The following is a 20,365-nucleotide window of genomic DNA, read 5'->3' as shown; positions in this document are numbered from 1 at the left end:
ATTAAGATCCACAGACCTTGAAAGCTAACATGTGAAACTACTGTAAAGTATCAATTTAAGTGGGCCTGTAAATATGTCGAGCACATACGCTGTGGAATAAACAAATATTCAAGACCAGTGTATTGGTGTAAGCCACCCCCTCCTTCATTCAGACACTCATGCGCACACAAAGGCACTGACCCCGGACTAGACCTCCATTCTGAAGGCATGCCTGTAACCATAGCGACACCTCACCTCCCTCTGGCACGTCTGTATTTGAATCAATATTAATCTGAAAGGCGACACCAATTAATCAGCTATCTAGAATTCCGCGAACCAAACGCTGTTTTTTAATTCTGCTTTTGTAAGACAGGCAAATATTACGGTGTGAGAAATATCGATTTTTCCCGTTTTTGATTATTCAATTAACATAACATGTTATACAATTACTACAAAGGAATGTGTAATGTACAGAAATGAACATTAGTATCAAACAAGGAAAGGTCTGTAACATTATACCGCTGTACTAAAAATAATTTCGGAATTCAGAATTCTATTTCAAACAATTTCCTTCATGACAGCTTTAACTTTCACCAGAAAGATATTGTATAAAATAATTAATAAAAAAAGAAAAGTGAATTAAAATCCTAATTATGTCATTCAATGCTGTATGTAGCCAGTGCTGAAAACCATCATCTTAGTTGGAAGGATTATTAAATGAAAATTTATCAATTTTATCTTTTTTACTTTGTATGGCTTTCTTACATACATATAATCAACAAGACATGAGTTGGTCAAATCAGGGCCATGTTTATAAAATGCAGAAAACAGGGTTACTGTACTTGAAATGTTTTGTAGCGTTTACAGCATTTCAAAATTATTTCATCACATACATGTACAGGTACATGTACAGTTGAAACACAGAAACGCGGCGAGAAGTTGCCATTCACAATACACCCAGCCTTTCTAATCAAGACAGAAATCAGAGAAAAGCTCAAAGTAGGATTAGTGAGATTTCACTTTGCAGTAGATTCCATGCACAGCACATTTAACATAAGCCCTTTTGTGTATTTTGCCCCGAGGCTCAATGAAATTTCAAACACCATTATTTAAATGCAGTCGGTGCATTTCTGCAAAGAGTTATTTGATTTGTTTGAATTAAGAATTTAGTCAGCTGTCTGTGAAACTGCACAAGTGTAACCATGTATTTGTACCGAGATGAGTTTACTGACTGGGATAAATGTTACAGTATATTAATATTCCTGTATCTCCAGTTTATTGTTCTCCTACTATAAGACTGTCAATTGCACGAAAAATCCTAATAGCCAATATTTGTATATTAGTGACACAGGCAGCAAGGGAAAGAAAACGGAAATGGTTCATAATTCTTATTTGGTTGCTAACATTAAATGTTTCAGGCTTTCCTCATATCAAATGCCTGCCAAATTCTTTCACTTTGCAGTATTAATAGCAATCCATCTAACTACTGGTATGTTTAATGTTGCTTGTTTAAAATGTTTGTTTCATCTTTCAACTTGATATATGGCATGTGAGGAAAGGAACCTTGTAATTTCTAGCAAGATATATATATATATATATATATATATATATATATATATATACTATCGCAAAACAACCAGATATAAGTTGTTTTGTTGTGTTGGTACATTTAACTACATGTATACTTCAATGCATTGGGAAGAGGTACCGGTAGGTGTCCGACAGCATCATTGTTAAGTCCAATGTTATTGTTGACAACTGAAATCTAATTCAGACGTGAATTTACATGATAACAATGATATTTCATACTTTTCATGATAATTTTGTTGGCAAAGCTAATACTTTTTAATCCAACATGCCTTCAAAATAACAACAAGAACAAATATGGCAACATTTATGAAAGAAAAATAAGTAAAAGTGTTCATTCAATGATAGGAAAATAACAAAATATAAAACACTGCAGCTCATGTTCGTTTAATGTTGGCCCGACCATTTACCGGTATGCATTCATATTACATAAATTTTCAGATGAGTCAAGGGTTATCTTGCAACAAAATCAGGTCATGCATTGCCATTCGAATCAATTAAATTCTACTTCAAGTACATGTTGTTTTCTCAAGCTGAGGGTTCTCTGAAGTGACTGACCCTAAATAAACAGTGAGGAAGCAGACAGCATAACAATACACGGTGTACACTGTGTTTCTAACAAAAAAAAAGCAATTATATTTGTTGGCCTGATTTTGAACAGTTCATCAGTATTAATAGAAAATTAAATTGTCATGATCAGCAGACATAAGCCAGAAACTGATTCAACACCACTATACTGTTACGCCATATCTAACCTGTACCTTCAGTTTTAATGCCAATTACATGGACTACCGTAATTATGTAACCGAACGGTACATGTACATTTTACCTTGCAATAAGCGATTTCACTTTACTGTACATAAATATGACATGCATGTTTTGTTTCAGAGTACTAGCAAATTTATACATAGAACTTTCAATTTCAAATGAAAAACAACACGAAATGACAAATGGCAGCTCTATTCCTTTCTTTACTTAACAAAATCTATCTCTGTGCCCAAAAACCTCTTAAGTTTTGGTCAATTTAGGTATAATACTGCCATGGCCAGATATATCCAAACACTAATAATTTGACACACCAAACTACAGTATCATTGAAAGGAATGACAATGACATACCAACAGCTATGTATGACACGCACCTTGACAACCATTCTGTAAGGCTATCACATGGACTCTGTCTCACAAGGCTAAATGAATTGTATGTAAATTCTCACTGTCATCTTGCATCGTACAACAAGATCTACACTGGTTTGCATTGAACTGTAGACATTTAGGAGAGCGAGACATATACGGTACAGTCTGTACTGTCTCGATTGAAAAGTTACCAAAACTGTCAGGTGTAACTATCGTCTGGGCAGTAATACTAGTCAATCACAAGGAAATCAACTCTACCAAAGGTGAAAAATTGTGTGGAAGGCGATAACTCATGGTCAAAACAACACCACACATCCACTCACATCCCACTAACTGTCCAGAGAGCATCATTGTACTGTAAATGTAAGCATTCTCTGTGCAGATCTTGTGGTGTTGTTCAATGACTTTGACAATGTCTGACCAATCCTTCCAGACAATGTTTCAACTTTTGTGGAGTTGTTGATTATTTGTGATTGAATGATAATGCCACTAGACGATAGTTAAACCTTACAGAGTTGGCTACGCCTCAATTTACATAGTACCGTAAACTGTATACAGTGTCTAGTTCCTGTATTGCAAATGGTTCAATACAAACCACCACAGGGATTAAAGGTATACCGTCACCTGTTCCAATTTTGTCACAGTTACCATGGAAAGAGAAAATCTAACCAATCCGAGGTTTTAAGCGGTGGCCGCTTTTTTAGAACAGCGCCCTCACACAGGCATTTTGAATACCACGGTACGCCCCTTTTACCATATATTGGCAAATTTAGATTACAGGTGACTGCATAACTTTAATTATTGCTGTGTTACCTGAAGTTTTGTATTGTTTCGTCTGTTTACATGTACATTATACAGGAAGACAGGATAAAGTCTCCACTTATTAAATCTGGACCGAGTTGCCAGTGGTACTCCCTTACTCTTTTCTGTTTCATGAAAAAAAGTTACTTATATTGATCAGATCTTGAATCACACTGAAAGAATTGGATAAAAAGCAACTTCAACAACACCATGGCATATCAAATAGTGTTTTGTGTTACTCTTTGTATTTCAACACATTTTTTCTGAAGATGGTCTTATTTTCAAGAAAAACAAAATTTACAAAAATATTATAAAAGCCATATCATTATTTAAACCTGAAATGGCAAAGAATCATATCTCAGATGTTATTATTTTGTCACATGGTTTTTTTGTTTCTCTTTTTGTTATTGTTTCTATTCCTCTGTCTCCGTTTTTTTTAGTGTCAATCTTCTTGAGAAATTCTTTGATGCGGTAAATCAATAATGGCATTATCAACAGCAAAAAGAAACTTGTTTCAAGTCTGTGATTTGTGAATCTGTGAGTAGGATGAATGCGATGATTTGTGTTCTGTTTTCATATGAAATGTGAGAATGTGATACAGTGAGTTTCACCCGGAAACCGGTTTTAATGTTTTTTTGGTCCAAGCTTATCTTGATGTGGGCCGACACCATCCAAAAGGGGCGCTCCTTGGTAATTCAAAATGCCCGTGTGAGGGCGCTGTTTTTATAAAGCGGAAACCCGCTTAAAATCTGTGATTGGTTAGATTTTCTCTTTCCGTGGTAACTGTTACAAAATTGTAACAGGTGACAGTATACCTTTAATAAGTATGTGCGCTACCTAGGTGATGTAAGTTTTCTCATATCTGACGTGAAACATTTGTTGTAATGAAGTTATGAAGACTCATCATGCCAGAAAATGCCAAGACATTTTGACCGGTTGACCTCGCTGTTAATTTTATGCAGGAAATTACAATAACAATGCTTGGTCGAATGACGCAGTGCCTTGAGGGTGGGATCGCCAGTGGTATATGGGGAGGAGTACCTTCCCGATGGTGATAAGTGGTGCAGATTACCGTCGCCTAGGTGACTGGAGTATACGCGTGCCAAAAGACACCTATGGTTGATTTCCTGTTGACCAGTCGGATGGCAGAGTTGCAAATACCTGGACTGAACCATTTGGTGTTTTGTGGGTGTCGGTGGTACTTTGACAATATAGTAAAGATGCACATATATTGAGTTTATTTTCTTGTTTATGAGCGGCGAGTATTTCCAACAGCATAAATTATGTGCATTTGCCCTTGAAGAAATAAATAATATTCGAATAAAACATCGCGAATGTAACTACATTCCTTAAGCTCGACGTACACTTAAGTGCCCCAAAGAACCATGAAATCGCCCGACTTTCGATTGAAGAGATGAGTTTTGCCAAACCGCGTATACAGAAAAAGTGGCAGATGACTTTATTTTTAGAATCATAGACAGTATAGCGAGATGTAAAAAATGTGAAACAGGATCCCCACCTATCTATCCTAAATGTTTTTGTGTCGAGTTTGTGTTTGATTCGTTTCGAAAATGTGTTCCTACATTCTTATCCGATTGTTTGTGTTAATGAAATGTTTGTTTCGCTTTGGATATTTGTAGAGAAGTTTGGATTAGTGTGTACGGTAATGTTTTGTTTGTGTGGGGAAAGCTTATGGCGAGACGCAGCCGGACCTATGTTGTTACAAAAGTTAACGTTGATAGAGTCGCCCTTTGACGCTTGCGTTTCGAAACCCGAGTGTGGTTTCTCATCAGTCGCAGAGTAGATTCTTTCCTTAGTTTGTGTTTGTGAAAATTTATTCTAATGCATTTTAGTGGTCTTGCTTTCCGATTAGCGAGGCAAGTATATTAATTTTGGTCACGTTGTAAGTCAGTTTGGTGGTTCGGTTTGTTTGTTCTATATTTCTTTACTTCGATAAATTTTGTTTTGACTGGTGTGTCTTTTAGATTTTTGCGGAGGTTTGTGAATTTTTAGGCAATAAGTACCACTGCGGGGTACGGATTTTATGTTTATTGGATCAAGATACTTACAAGTATCCTGGTTGATGTGCTTGTTCTCGTACATTTTAATTAATAGTTCGTTTACTTTTGTTGGTTTGTTCTGGCTTGTTGTGTATAATACTGAGTGTTACGTAATTGCCTTTCGCATTCGAGTACGTAATCGTTTGTGTTGACAATAACGAAAACTGACCCTTGCCGAAGGGTTATTTTCCCAAATTCGTCCATTGTTTGCAAGCTGGTTTATCGCGATTCTTTTTGCACGCGACATGTTTTGTTTCCTTGTTTGAAAGGGTATCTCTAGAAGTGCGAGTTTAGAAGCTTCAGATAGCTTTCAAGTTTTTGTTTTTTTGTTGTTCGTGGAGTCCAATTTGACTTTTCTTTGAATTGGTGTTGCGATTGTTTGTGTCTCACGATGTAGCATAGTCACATTATACGACTTTATTTGTTGAAATCCTGAGGTGGTTTTATTCTTTTTGGTTTTGTTGGTGTCCGAATGAATTTTAAGGCTTTTGCCTAGTACTATTTTTCGGAGTTTCATAGTTTGAGCGATGATAGGCTGCTGTTGAATTTCATTGTGTTGTCGGCTTTTCTTTAGAAATAGCTGATTTATTTCCACGGCCATGTTTTCTGTTACGTTACTGTGATTGTTTATTTTGTATTTAATGTTGTGTTTCAGTTGTTTGTTATGTGTACGATTTTTGTTATTTCTTTTAAGTGTTTGTGTGTTCTATGTCATTTTATCGTATTTTTTGGTAGTTCTCTTTTTGGAGTATTTGGTGGCCCTGAAAAGGGCCGCTTGGTATGGGTTTTTGTTAGCGCTTGGCGCGTTTGTTTTGGCGATGAGCCTAGCTTTTTCTTTTCGCCGATTCGATGTGCTTGGTGAGTAGGTGTTTGCCGCCTTCTTGTCACTGTGTGTGCGTACATGGACAGTCTGCATAGCCCTTGAATGTGGTCTCGATTTTGATCAAACTTACAATTTAGGAGTATATATCAAAACTGATAAATGATTTATGTGATTACTGTAGCTATAGATAGGCTACATTCAGGACGGGCAGCGACGGGCAGTAATTATTTGGCAAAACAGGTGTTTTTCACCGTTGGCAGAACTCGGTGCAATGATACTGAACATTAATAGTAAGCCTGTCACCTTGAAGGTAATGCTGTAGGTGAAACAAGACTTCAAACGCACGATGGTACAAACAACACCACAAGTGAAAGGTACACATAGAAATACACGCGTTCCTACGTTGTGCCCACCCGGGCCACGCGATTAAAATATGACTGATACTGCTGGATAGTGTTAATTGGGTCGGTAAACAATCAATTAATAGTTTAATTGACTACCTGGGTGATTGGCAGGTCGTGTCCAACGACGCATATGCAAAGCAGGCCAAAAGACAAAAGCCCCCAAAGTTATTGACAGCTGGCCAGGGGTCACCATGAATACGTAATGAAGCTTCACTACGCAGAAACTGCGTAGTCAAGCCCTTCTTAACCGGTCAAACCCTCTTGGCATTTTCCCTCATGTTGTCTAGCGTAAACTTCAAAGTGATAAATTCAAAAATGAAAGCGATACTTCTATTTAAGATTTATGATTTCTAATTAGTCTGAATTCACAGAGTGAGTTCATCTCGTGAAAAAGATCAATAAACGGAACATCTTTATCATGTTACCCTGAAAAACAGCTACCGACAGCTGCGCGTCTTTATTTCACATCACACAGTGGGTGGCATTCGTCATGATGTGTTGAGAGAATTACGTTATGAAATGCTATTCGTGACAAAATCAATCAATGTCTTCACACCGACAATCCGAGGGATGCAGTTTGGGGTCATTCATTATGTGTGCTGGCAATATCTGAAGGCTGAAGCACGGAGGTAGAGCTAAAAGCGCGCCTACCTCCATGGTAGCCCAGGGTTTATTGGCGGGAAGTGTAGCGGGCTGTTTTTACACGCAAAAGATGTGCACTGTACATGTAGCATTTAGCCCTGCGTACCGTGCTGTGTGTTTTGGGCGTTACACGGCCCCCATGTGGTGGAGGCCGTGTAACGCCCGAAACACACAGCACGGTACGCAGGGCTAATGTAGCATGTACATGTATAAACGCTGAGGCCAAGTTCACTTTGGGAGAAAGCGACCGTCCGTTAGCAACTGAGAGGCAATGTATATCAGAACTATTCGTACCATAGTCCCTCCATCATGGACTACGTTCGTATTGTGCAGGAACACTGAACGCCGTCTCACACCAGAGAATTTCAAGTGAAGTCAAGGCCAAAGCATATGTACATATCAACTGCACTATAACATGAATGAGATTGTACCACACTTGTAACCGATCGAGAAGGCAGAAAACCAACATCGGCGAACATGACAAGTAACATACCTGCAGTGATCAAATCGCTTGTTTTGTGTCCTGATTTTTCTAACGGCTGATTATCATCCACATCATGAACTGCTGTCAGCCTTGTTCTTGCACAGACATCAAAGTGGCGCTAATGTTGTCGAGGGAATCACTGTTTATGGCCCCGCCTCGCTTTCATGTACTCTTTTGTTAGTTTGCTTGGTGCGGGCTATCCCCCTCTTCTCTAATTATGTGCGGACACATTCCTCGGCAGTCGCAAACTGAAAATTCTTGAAACAACGCCACCAACGGCAGGATCTGAAATCTCCATTTAGCGGTAACTTCCTCGGTATTTTCCATTATTTTTGTTCTGTTTGTTGACACAAAGAGACCGAGCATGATTTATCTAAACTGCTTTTTGCCCTACTTAGAAGGTAAGTGAACATGGCATTCGATATAGTCTGGAGATAAAGGGATACTGTCTTCGGAACTGCGTTCAAAGGTAGTATGGACCCATACGACCGATGTAAACATTGTATACAAGGTACGATAGTGATATTGATGAAAGTTAAAACATGTTTGTCATAATCTACATCGTATAATTTAAATGTTGCAGTTATGATGATGCGGTGCATCTTCATATAGTTCACGAAATACATTGTTTGTTAACAAGAAACTCGTAAAGGCGACTGCTTCTCTTTAATTATTACCTATTTCGATATCGTACTTTGCTTGTCCGTTTTTATTTGCCCAAAGTATGAAGCAAAAGTATAGTTCGGCATACCGGAGGTATTTTTCATCCATCTCTGGCAAACTGTCAACGCCTTTCTTTTGTTCTGTCCACTGATACAGAGGAAAGACAATGAAACTGAAAATTTTGTCACATGATGGCGCTCTTCATACGCCTTGCGCATGCCGCTTTGCAGAACCGAACACCGTGAGTTTTCGGATACCACTTATGAACAAATTATTTCATCAAGGTATACCTTTTGCTCAGAATATAAACTTTATATTCCGTCAATTATCACTTTAACACCCTAGTACGAAATATCGTTATCAGTGAGCGCACATTCTTCAGCTTAATAAAGTTATATACATGTAGTCGTCAAGTTGATTGTTTACAAAATTGCGGGAATAGGATCTAATTTCTACAACTCAAAACGATAAAAAGTGACATTTTTATGAAACTTTTTTTTTATGATACTAGTTGTCTTTTATTGGGTTTTTTTTAGGTTTTTTTTTCTACAATAATAATTCCGTTAAATAATTTTACAGGTTTACAGGTTACACATGTCCGAGAGTGAAATATGCAAAGCCCAAGTACCTCTAGTTTCCTCAAATATTCATTGCTATCTGCAAACACAGTCATTAACTATGCCTCAATAATGTTTGCTTGTGGCAGAATAGGCAAGAAATTGAACAGATTTTTGTTAATTTTAAATTTCCCGCCATTTTCAAAACTTGCCACGTTATGTGCAAAATTTTTCGTCAAAATGGAGTGAATCCCTTTCCTGTCCTTTCAGTGGGTTGCACCATGTTGTATTTGTAAAGATTCAAATAAGCATTACATGTACCCATATCATGATCTTAAAGGTAAACAGAGAAACAGTATTTCACTTAAAGAAGGAAACAAACTCAAAAGCATATCAAGTTGCTACAATATCTCTTGAGCGTTAACCATTTCTTTCGCAAATATTGGTATACATGTAATACTGTTGTTTATTAATTTAGAATCATTTTGTTTACCTTACTCTACGCTAATCACCTCTTTATATTCAAACTTATAGTTTGACATCACACTTGGCATAACACTAATATTTTCAGTCAAGGATAGCTTACAATTACAGTGTACATATCAGATGAAACCACTCCTAATAAGAAAAAGAGTGCAATTGTAAAGAGTGCTTATGAATTTGACTTTTCTCTTCAATGCATACAGGAACCATAAATATTTTCTGCCAGACTCCTTGACACATGACATACTCTACAGTGTATCCTGTGACAGACTGAATGAGTAATTCCTTGGAGCTTATCTCTGATTTCAAGCCACATAGAGAAGAGATCTAGAAGTACCATTGTAACTGGAACAGCACATCTTGAACATACAATATTATGACTGAGGATTTGACAAGGGTCTTTGAAAGTCAAATCGTAGGTATGTGAGAGTTACTTGTTTTTAGCTTCCATATATATATATATATATATATATATATATATATATATATATATATATATATATATATATATATATATATATATATATATATATATATATATATATATCACATGAACTGGCCCGAATTCCCACCTGTGTGACGTAGAACAGGACGGATAAGAAATCCGAATTACCCCTGTTGTACGTCATCAACCGGAACTTTTTTCTTGCATGGTACCGTTCATACATGCGGGTCGCGACGTGAACATAGACCGATTTGTCGTGATCGATGCCGTGCTCTCATGACATTTTTACAAAAAAGGTGACCCGATAAATCCACACATGGAAACATAGAAGGCATGTCCAGCGAAATTTCTAGTCGCTAAAACTATAGCTGTTCCCGAGAATCGAATGGGGATACCGCCCCGAATACCGCCGATCCAGTCGCGTCGCCTCGTAACGCTCAATGTGGACGTCGTACCTGGCGATCCCGGTTGGCGATAAACCTGAAATCTACACCTCAACGGAAGTTCAACTGAATAAATGAGTACAGTATAATCTTCGGGAAAGCGACATACAGGCACAAGCATAAAGTCATTCGACTAAAAACGATAAATTTCCTTCATCATACAACAAATTCTGTAAATTCTTGCTCGGAATCAAACCTGTAGCGCGGCGTAAGGCTGTAGCGCTATAGCGAAGACATATATGCATTGCAGCGCTGTGGAATCCGATGTACTTCGAAAGTTGACGCAGACAACACTCAAAACAGAGTTTCCGTCAAGTAAAATTAGGATGTACATGTATCTACGGGTGAGATATATGTCACTGCAAACATCAAAGTCCTTAAGACGAAAACATTGACGACCGAGATCGGGATTAACGAGTTGACACCGGCATGGCAGAGACCGGTGACGGCAGCGTTGTTGCTGGGGGGTGGGCATAAACATGCGATGAGGTACACTCTGTGTGTCATCGAACAGAATATCATATTTCGCGCTCGCCACGGTCGTAAACTTGTGTGATATTTTGAAAAGCCATGGAATCTCTGAGAATGAGAATTACTGTTTCGATCATGTCGTTGCATTTACTTCATAAATCTATTTGTAAATATTCTGAATAACTCTGAATACTATGGCTATCCGTCGCTAGCACGATGAAAGTTATGTCCACCAACTTGATCAAGCACCGTACCGATGGCCGACTTGCCTTGGCATCGGTACAGCGCGCGAGACAATGATTGACAGGCTCACGTGACAGAATCCGTATCTCTGGTTGGTGGAGATACCATTTCATGTAGCAAATTTCAGCTTGATGGGATTTATGAATGAAAGTATCTCCTGGGTGACGGGCCGCTTTACTCTTTAAATGAAAGTAATCCGCGTAAGTAAACACAAATAGCGACGAAATTCATGCAATTTGTTACGATAATTTTGATCCATTCACATCAAAAGAAAAACAAGAAGACTGTTCATGTGATAATATATAACCCCTTGGTATTTTTCTCTGTTTGACGTCATCGTATACTCGTGTTTTTCGCGGAGCCGCACAACTTCTCGCCTTCGGCTCGAAGTTGCACGGCTCCGCGAAAAACACTCGTATACGATGACGTCAAACAGAGAAAAATACCATGGGATTATATATAAATATATATATATATATATATATATATATATATATATATATATATATATATATATATATATATATATATATATATATATATATATATATATATCTGATTTCCCACATATATATCTGATTCTTACGCCACTGGCCGAATTTTTCCATCAGTCATCCACATTTGGCTTGGTGATTTCTGAACTCACTCACTGAATTTTTCAAGTGGTTAGCGATTTCTGAACCAAGTCACTGAATCCTTCAAGGACTGAACTCCCTAAGCTCAGCTTCATTAGTTTCTACTTATGACACAAAACAAGGCCCCCACGTCACACAGCGTCATGCCTACGTCAAAAGTTATCACAAAAAAATGTGTCAATTTTTACTAGCATGCAAAGGGGGTGAAATTAGCTTTGACCTCTGAGTTTTTCATCGACAACAAGTGTACGTTTAAGTCACCTCACACACTCCAAACAGTGGTGGCGTTCGCTGTCCATAAGGGAGTGTTCAGTTATTATGGCCGGGGGTGGGTTAGCAAAATCCAGGAGGGGTCACCTTAAACTTGAAAACTGCAAGGGGGGTTCATATATCTTTCAAACAGCTCAGAGGGGGGTCACTTAATTTTTCATAAGTATCAATCCCGTCAAAAAGCAGTTTCAGTGTTTAGAAATATTCTGAGAGATAAAAATTATTCACTGCATGATTTTATTCTCTAAAGTCATTTAACTGTAAATCTGAACAAATGTATACTTATCTGTCACATGAACATCTTAAATAGGAAACTCTGAGGCTGGTCTTATTGTTAATTGACCTCACTGAAAGCAATGAACAATTCCTATTACTTACATATTAGAGAGATATAGCAAGTTTTGTCAGGGAAATTATTTAACAGTTACCTGTAGACTACTAGTACAATTAAAAGTGAAATTATACTTTTAAGTGAAATTCAAATATCACAATTGTTGTCAACATCTGAACTTTCAAATACCTTATTTAAATCATGTACATTTGTATCAGTTATCAAACACATATAAAAGCAAACATAAATTTAGTCTAGCATTGTAAAAAAATATTCATAGTTTTCTCATAGACCCCAATGTATAGTGAATCAACATTTTGGTGAAATTCCAAATTCCAATTTCTTGCACACATATAGATCTACTTTTAACTAAGTACTTAAGAATTATCAAACTCCATAAATAGACAGATTTAAATAGATTTGAATTGGAAAAAACTGATTATCGAGAATACATAAATACACAGATTTACCTTTTGTTGTGTTTGAAAAACTTATTCATAGTTTCCTCATAGACTCCCACATATAGTGAATGGAAATTTTCAGTGAAATGCCAAAATCAGAGTTCTTGTACACCTTTAACCATCATATTCTAATTATTTATAATTATGTTAATTATACGTCTGTATATGCACAAGTATAGCAAGTTTTCCAATGGAAAAAAATTATTCACAATTTTATCATAGACTCCAATGTATATTGGATGAACATTTTTGGTGAAATTCTACAGTCAAATTATTTGTCCACATACCAGTTGAAACAACCCTATTCCAATTAAGTTATTTTATGTCAATTATCAATGCATAGATAGTTTTGTATTGAAAAAGTATTACATAGTTTGCTCATAGACTACCATGTATAGTGAATCAACATTATCAACAGCTGATTATCAATTAAATCCAAATATCAAAATTGTGTACACATACGCTTGTGCAAAAATATTGCGATCCACGTGTCATTTCTGTCCAATCCCTGTGAGGGGTCATTTCAAAATTATAGCATGTCAGAAGGGGAAATTTGAACATTATAACCTTGTGAGTTTGTAAGGAGGGTCATTTGAAAAAATCTGAGAATCTATTTTGGTAGATTGTAGTGGCCCCCCCCCCCTCCTCCAGAGGTGTATATGTGTGCAGCTTTACTCAAGTAATGTGGGGGGGGGGTCATGAAATTTTTGTCATCTTAAAAGTGTGGGGTCATCGATTTTTGGTGCAATTGGTAGGGGGGTTTACTTATTTTGACTGATGCGCAGGAAGAATTTGCCAGCTCACCCCGGGCCATAATAACTGTACGCTCCCTAAGGCCCATTTTCATAGCTGTTTGAATAGCGTGAATTGTGGACGCTCGCAACTTCCTTGTCTGTTCAGGACTTCTCAGCTCACAACTTCTTTGCCTGTTCACGATCCTTTATAGTAACCGTTGTCTAGCTGTGTTTGACGTGATATCTAATTCAGATTCCAATGAGGTAAATGCCCAAAACATGCCCGCGAACAATGGCGCCGCCAGGCTTTGTAGAGCACGAAGGCTTGAAATAGCACAACAGCACAACAAAATAGCACAACAGTTGATGGAAACAAGTGAACCCGTTCAAAATCCTGAGAGATCAAGTTTGAGTTCAATGCCCAACCCTGAGACTTGCTGTAACTTGCGTTCTAACAAACGGGTCGCGATCATTTCCGGGTCACATCTTCAAAGCTTTGATAAAGCTCCTCTAGCGTAATGGTCAGTCACCTTAAGAATGTGTGAGTTAATTTGATGGGTGTCTTTTTGAGTAGTCGGATTATGATAGAAAAATTATCAAGTCTGCTGGGGTGCCTAGCAGAATGAAGGCGAGTAGTTAAAGGATTCGGTGAGTTGATTCAGCAATCAATAACCACTTGAAGGATTTGGTCAGTGGGTTCAGAAATCGCTGACTAGTTGAAGGATTCAGCGAGTGAGTTCAGAATCGCTAACCACTTGAATGTAAGTGAGTGGGTTAATCGCTAACTACATGTAGTTGAAGGATTCAGTAAGTGGATTCAGAAATCGCTGACCACATGAAGGATTCAGCTAGTGGGTTCAGAAATTACTGACCACTTGAAAAATTCAGTGAGTGGATTCAGAAATTGCCAAGCTGAATGTGGATGACTAGTGGAAAAATTCGGCCAGTGGTGTAAGAAATCGGATGTTAATTTTGGCATGCATTACGTGCCATAAACATGTCATATCTTCGGTACAGACACTGACTCTACAGAGGCACATTAAATTGTATATATCACAACATTTACAAAATTCATCCCTCTCTCCAGTAATGAAGCTACATGTACCAAGCATGTAATTCAATCACCGTAATTCAAACACCATGATCCAGCAGGGACTGTATTATCAGCGATGACTTGTTTAAATCAAATAAGGCCAAGAAAACAAAAAGTTTGTTTTTCATCCTCGCGCATGTCAAGTCAGACCCGCCGAGTCAACCTTTTTTCTCCTCATGAGGAAATAAAATGGAAAAAAAATGGAAAAATATGAGACCATGGTGGATAACAAAGTGCGGTATAAACCAGAACTGTAAACAAAAGAACTGACACTAACATACCATTCAAAACTGTACACATATGTCACTGTTATATTACGCTATCAAAACTGTGCATTGCTGAACTAAAAGTCAAACCGAAGAAATGTTGTTACAGTGTATGCCAAAATGATAAAGCAACACTGCTGTGCATTTATCTCTGCGTCACATGCATTCCATGCTATTTTTATGTTTTTTGCACATTCTTGTTGGTTGAAGAATAAAGAAAAAATTGAGAGAAAAAACCTGTCACTGCATCATTTTTGCAATATGTCTATGATGAGAAACAAACTTTTTATTTTTCTTGGCCTAATATTTTACCAAATATTCTAAAGAACAGCAAAGTGTTATTAATTTGGTGAAAATCTCAATAACTGCGAGTCGTAATTTTATACTCTGTTGATGACTTGTTTAGTAAATGACCAAAGACCTACAAGCCACTAATAAGTTGCTGCTTGATGAATTACCAGATATTTTCTTCATTGATTCTATACAGTGCAATGTAACAATAGGACATTGATAGATTGTTCAAAGAAATTTTATTTACCAGGATGCACAGTGTTGCGTAAATATGTGTGTGTCAATTGCAACAGTCGCCAATAATTATCAACCTCAGCTTGGTTTTTGCTGGAATGTGTTCAAATGCACTTGACACTATTTATATTATGAGCTAGGGCCCATTAAACCTATCTATTTTCAAATGTACATCTACGCTCATTGTAGAGTTTTCGACATTCAGAGAAATCTTACTTTGTTTTCCCACTCCCCTTTTGTTTTTCATTCAGAGTATGATTCAACGAGTGCATGTACATGTATACAGTATACCAAACAGTAAAGTTGCATAAAAGCTACTTAATTCATATCTGATTCTTTTTCACTTCTATATCTACCTACAGGTAACAACTGTGAAGGGACTGCAGCCATCTTAACTCTGTATGTAAATTCAACGTATCCTGTAGATTGACAACATTATGACTGCAACCTGCGTGGCATGTGAAGAAATCCTTCAAATTGGCAAAGTCATGAAGACCTGAAGACTCAGCATATTTGTTTCTAATGATAGCATTTTGTACGATACAGGTGCAACTATTAGGCACATGTCAATTGTTTGCTTGTAAAGGAAAAGTGAAATATCTATTTTTAGCCAACACAGTATTGCAGCCAGGAAGTGCCCTTGCGACAATGTCCCAAATTCGAACCCACTGTCCTGCATTCCCGCATACTGCAGGTCACCTTGGGCACACTCACCAGTTGACTGTGTTGGGTGTAGTCTGCAAGTAATATTAACTGATACTGACAATAACCCTCATTTTGCATGATTATTGTAAGGCTTATATTTGCATACTTTCAGATCTGTGATTAGAAGTAATTTAAATGCTGCACTTGACATTACAACTTGCTTGTAGTCAGACTGAGCTCTCTGATTGCAAACAGATACAGTATACTAGCTGCCACATTACTTGCCTGAAATGCAAGCATACATGTAGTGATACAGTCCTGGTAGCTTGAATTTTGTTTTATAAAACTAATTTGTAACAAATGTCATGTAATACAAAATGTGATTAACAACTGACACATGTTGTCCCAAAATGTGCAAAATGTCGCCAAAAGTGAATGATGGGGTCAGAGTGTCCCTTGATTTAAAATTCCTGGCAGCAACACTGCCAACAGAGCCATACCCTTCCTCCCCTGTCCCTCACTCTGTTCTCTTTGATCGTTGCAAAATAGGATTGTGTGATCATGTTGACTACATCTGTTGCTTGGTCACTGTTTAAGTTTGTGAACATTTAACAACTTGTAATTTTCTGATAAAGAGATGCTCATAATCCATATTTACAGCAAGGATATTTATATTCAAAGCATTTTTTACTTTTTTGTGTAGTAATATTTCTTAGTTATTCCAATTTTGTTGCTGACTAATGGCTGATTGTATTTGAAATGACTTCTTATTTTGAGTTTTGTTTTCCATTGAAAATTTTTTCTTGAACATCATAGTATTTTGGATCATTACCAGAAGGCATTTAGCTGTATGTACTAAATGAAGTTTTCAATGTTATCAATAAAAAGTGCAAAAGAGATATTTTTCATGATGTTTTAATTTTCCCAAGGACCTGACTCCATAACTTCCTTGTCCCTTGTGTTGCAGAAAGTCGAATACTGCTTGAAATCCCTACCACTTGGCAGGTATATCAAGCAGTACCAGGACCCCCCCCCCCCCGGCAGACTGGCAGGCTAACATGAGGCTGTACTAAATATCTCCCCAAAATGGCGAGTTCTAGCACTGTGCTAGAATCTCGCCACTTTGGTGAGATTATGGCACTGCTAGAATCTTTCCAAAGTGGCGAGATCTGGCACTGCTTGAAATCCCTGCAAATTGGCAGGGATTTCAAGCAGTACCATAATCTCGCCAAAGTGGCGAGATTCTAGCACAGTGCTAGAACTCGCCATTTTGGCGAGATATTCAGTACAGCTCAAACCTTACAAACTGGCAAATGTCATTCGCATTATCCTGATATAAATAAATGTGTCGAAAATCAATATTTTGTATAGCAATATTTACAAATCCAGAATTTTCTGATTAAAAAGCCAAACCAAATGACCATCACTAAAAATCAGATTTTTTCATGAAAATAATTGGAAGTCATGGTTTCCTTTTTTTACACTTTTTTCCTGAAAATATCTCACTTCAAAAGTACTTTCTTTCCAATCCGTTTTTTAGCGACGAAGTTACGTAAAGTTACGTAACTGAGGAAGCTTATAGAGTTGGGAGAGGCAAAATTGACGCCATTTCCGTCAACAACTTCCGTAAAACTATTTTGTCACACCACGTGATCACAACTTCCGTAAAACTATTTTGTCACACCACGTGATCACAACTTCCGTAAAACTATTTTGTCACACCACGCGATCAGTGTTATCTAACGACTATAGCATACCATTCACGCTGCACACTCACTATCAGCGAAAATACCAGGACGTGTTTAATTGACATTATAATGCGATAGACAATGATGCATTTACGTTAGAACGTCCATGCTAGATCAAATTGTTTTTGTTCTGAAAATGCGATAGACAATGATGCATTTACGTTAGAACGTCTATGCTCGATCAAATTGTTTTTGTTCTGTCAGTGTATTTTTTACGAGATTGGTGGATGTTGACGGACATCTTGCCACAGGGTCCGGCGAGCAATATTCGTTTAGAAATTATGAATATGATAAATAAATGTCTTGTATTAAACTTTTTTTTCATTACACAAGCCGTACCTGTGTCTAGTGTGTGCCTATTACTTTACCCTAGCTATCTGTGGATAGTATTTCAAAGAAAACAGTCTATATCTGTTAATTGCCCTCATAGTCCAGTCAATCTAAGCCAAAAAAGGGGTAAACCTAGGACTAATTGCAACAGAAATTATTTCTTCACCATGCATTTTGGAAAGGTCCTAGAAATAACATACTAAAAGTATAATAAAATCTAAGGGGTGCAACAGTGCCTAATTTGCATAAATCTAAAGGGGGCTCATGGTATAAAATTGTCGCTGATAGACGGTTTCTACTTAAAATATGTGGCTAAACATGCTTTTGATCAGGGTTTTTTGGCTTATTTGCCTCCTTTTTGGTGTAGGCAATGTTGTTGAAAATATTTTGTCGTCATACAAATATTCCTCATTTGCATAAATCCAATATGGCCGCCACAACACTTCACTTTTCTTAGTTTTTCTCGAATTAATAACTATTTTTAAGTTACTACTGACAGCAATGGAATTATTTTTCACATTGTATTTTAGACAAGTCCTAGAATAACATACTAAAAGCCTAGTACAATCTAGAATTGTAAACAATGCCTAATTTGCATAGATGGAAAAAGATTATGGGTACAAACTAAGTGCTGATAGAATGTTTCTGCTAAAAATAATTGGCTAAACATGATATGTTATGCAGGGTTTGGCTTATTTGCCTTGTTTTGGTTTAGGTAATGTTATGGAAATATCTAGTCTTCATAGAATATTCCTAATTTGCATAAATCCAATATGGCCGCCACAACCTTCACTTTTCTTTGTATTTTTTCCAATTAATAACTATTTTTATGCTACTTCTGACAGCAATAGAATTATTTATCCACTGTGTATTTCAGAGAACCCTACAATGACATACTAAAAGCCTCGTACAATCTAGAAATGTAAACAATGCCTAATTTGCATATATGTAAAAAGATTACGGTTATAAACTAGGTGCTGATAGAATGTTGCTACTAAAAATATTTGGCTACACATGATATATGCGGGTTTTGGGCTTATTTGCCTTGTTTTTGGTTCAGGAAATGTTGATTAAAATATTTTGTCGTCATAGAAATATTCCTCATTTGCATAAATCCAATATGGCCGCCACAACACTTCTTTTTTTCTTTGTATGTCCCTAATTAATAACTATATAAGCTACTTGTGACCGCAATCTTTGTGTATTTTAGAGAGGTCCTAGACTGACATACTAAAAGTCCAATACAATCTAAGATTTATAACATTACCTTATTTGTATAGATATAAACGGATAATGGGAGCAATACATTCACTGATAAAAGAAATATGCATATTGAATTGAGAAAAATGCGACATTATGTTCAAGTAATGTATGCATTTATCTTAATTTTTGTCCAGGCAATATTTTTGAATACATTTTATCGCCCGAGAAATATTCCTAATTTGCTTAAATCAAGTATGGCTGCCACTGCATTTCACTTAAAATTATATTTAATCTACACAACAAGTAGTTTTTGTTTCCACTCTGTATTGAATGTATAGAATGGCAAACAAAATGACTGTTAAGAGGGGACGCAGTGCATAATTTGACACTGCATGAAAACCCAATAATTCAGATAAATTCACATTAATGAGTTGCCTGTATTATAGTATAATACACGTGAATTCACATTAATCAACATGAATACAGGCTTGCTGAATACAAAAATGGATTCTTGACTGTATTCATCTGTATATGCACTCTTCAGCTAAAATACATGCAATAATCCATGTTAATACAGTAAGTATTATTGGGTTTCATGCAGTGTGAATAAATATAAAACTTAGAAAAGGGAACAAAATCGTTGCTGTTAATAGATTTCTTAAAAATATATTCAGCAAATTGATATTTAATTCAAGCAATTTCATTATTTAATGTACTTTTTGTGTTTCTAGGCAATGCATAAAATCATTTAAGATTCCTCATTTTACATAACTGCAATGTGCCCCTCCTACCACTTTACTTTTCCCTTTTTTGACCTATAGTATAAATGACTATATATAATGTTAAAAAACAACGGAGATCATTAGAACTAAATTTTAGTAGGGTCATGGAAGTTACATATCG

General features: G+C 36.8%; 1 protein-coding gene and 1 long non-coding RNA gene across 2 annotated transcripts in view; one reads left to right on the top strand and one right to left on the bottom strand.

Moving 5' to 3' along the window:
- Nucleotides 1–8,088, bottom strand: part of LOC139133088 (voltage-dependent calcium channel subunit alpha-2/delta-2-like) — a 54,156-nt gene extending 46,068 nt beyond the window's left edge. The window contains exon 1 of the mRNA XM_070699506.1: nucleotides 7,926–8,088. The gene's annotated coding sequence lies outside the window, so the exon portion shown is untranslated. The remainder of the gene's footprint in view (nucleotides 1–7,925) is intronic.
- A 1,738-nt stretch (nucleotides 8,089–9,826) lies between these two features.
- LOC139133087 (uncharacterized) lies at nucleotides 9,827–17,080 on the top strand. Its single transcript, XR_011552528.1, has 2 exons — nucleotides 9,827–10,038; nucleotides 15,899–17,080. It is a non-coding gene; the product is annotated as an uncharacterized lncRNA (long non-coding RNA).
- Nucleotides 17,081–20,365: the final 3,285 nt, after the last annotated feature.

Source organism: Ptychodera flava, chromosome 5, assembly GCF_041260155.1.
Source record: "Ptychodera flava strain L36383 chromosome 5, AS_Pfla_20210202, whole genome shotgun sequence".
NCBI lineage: Eukaryota > Metazoa > Hemichordata > Enteropneusta > Ptychoderidae > Ptychodera > Ptychodera flava.
This window is presented reverse-complemented; position numbering and strand designations above follow the sequence as displayed.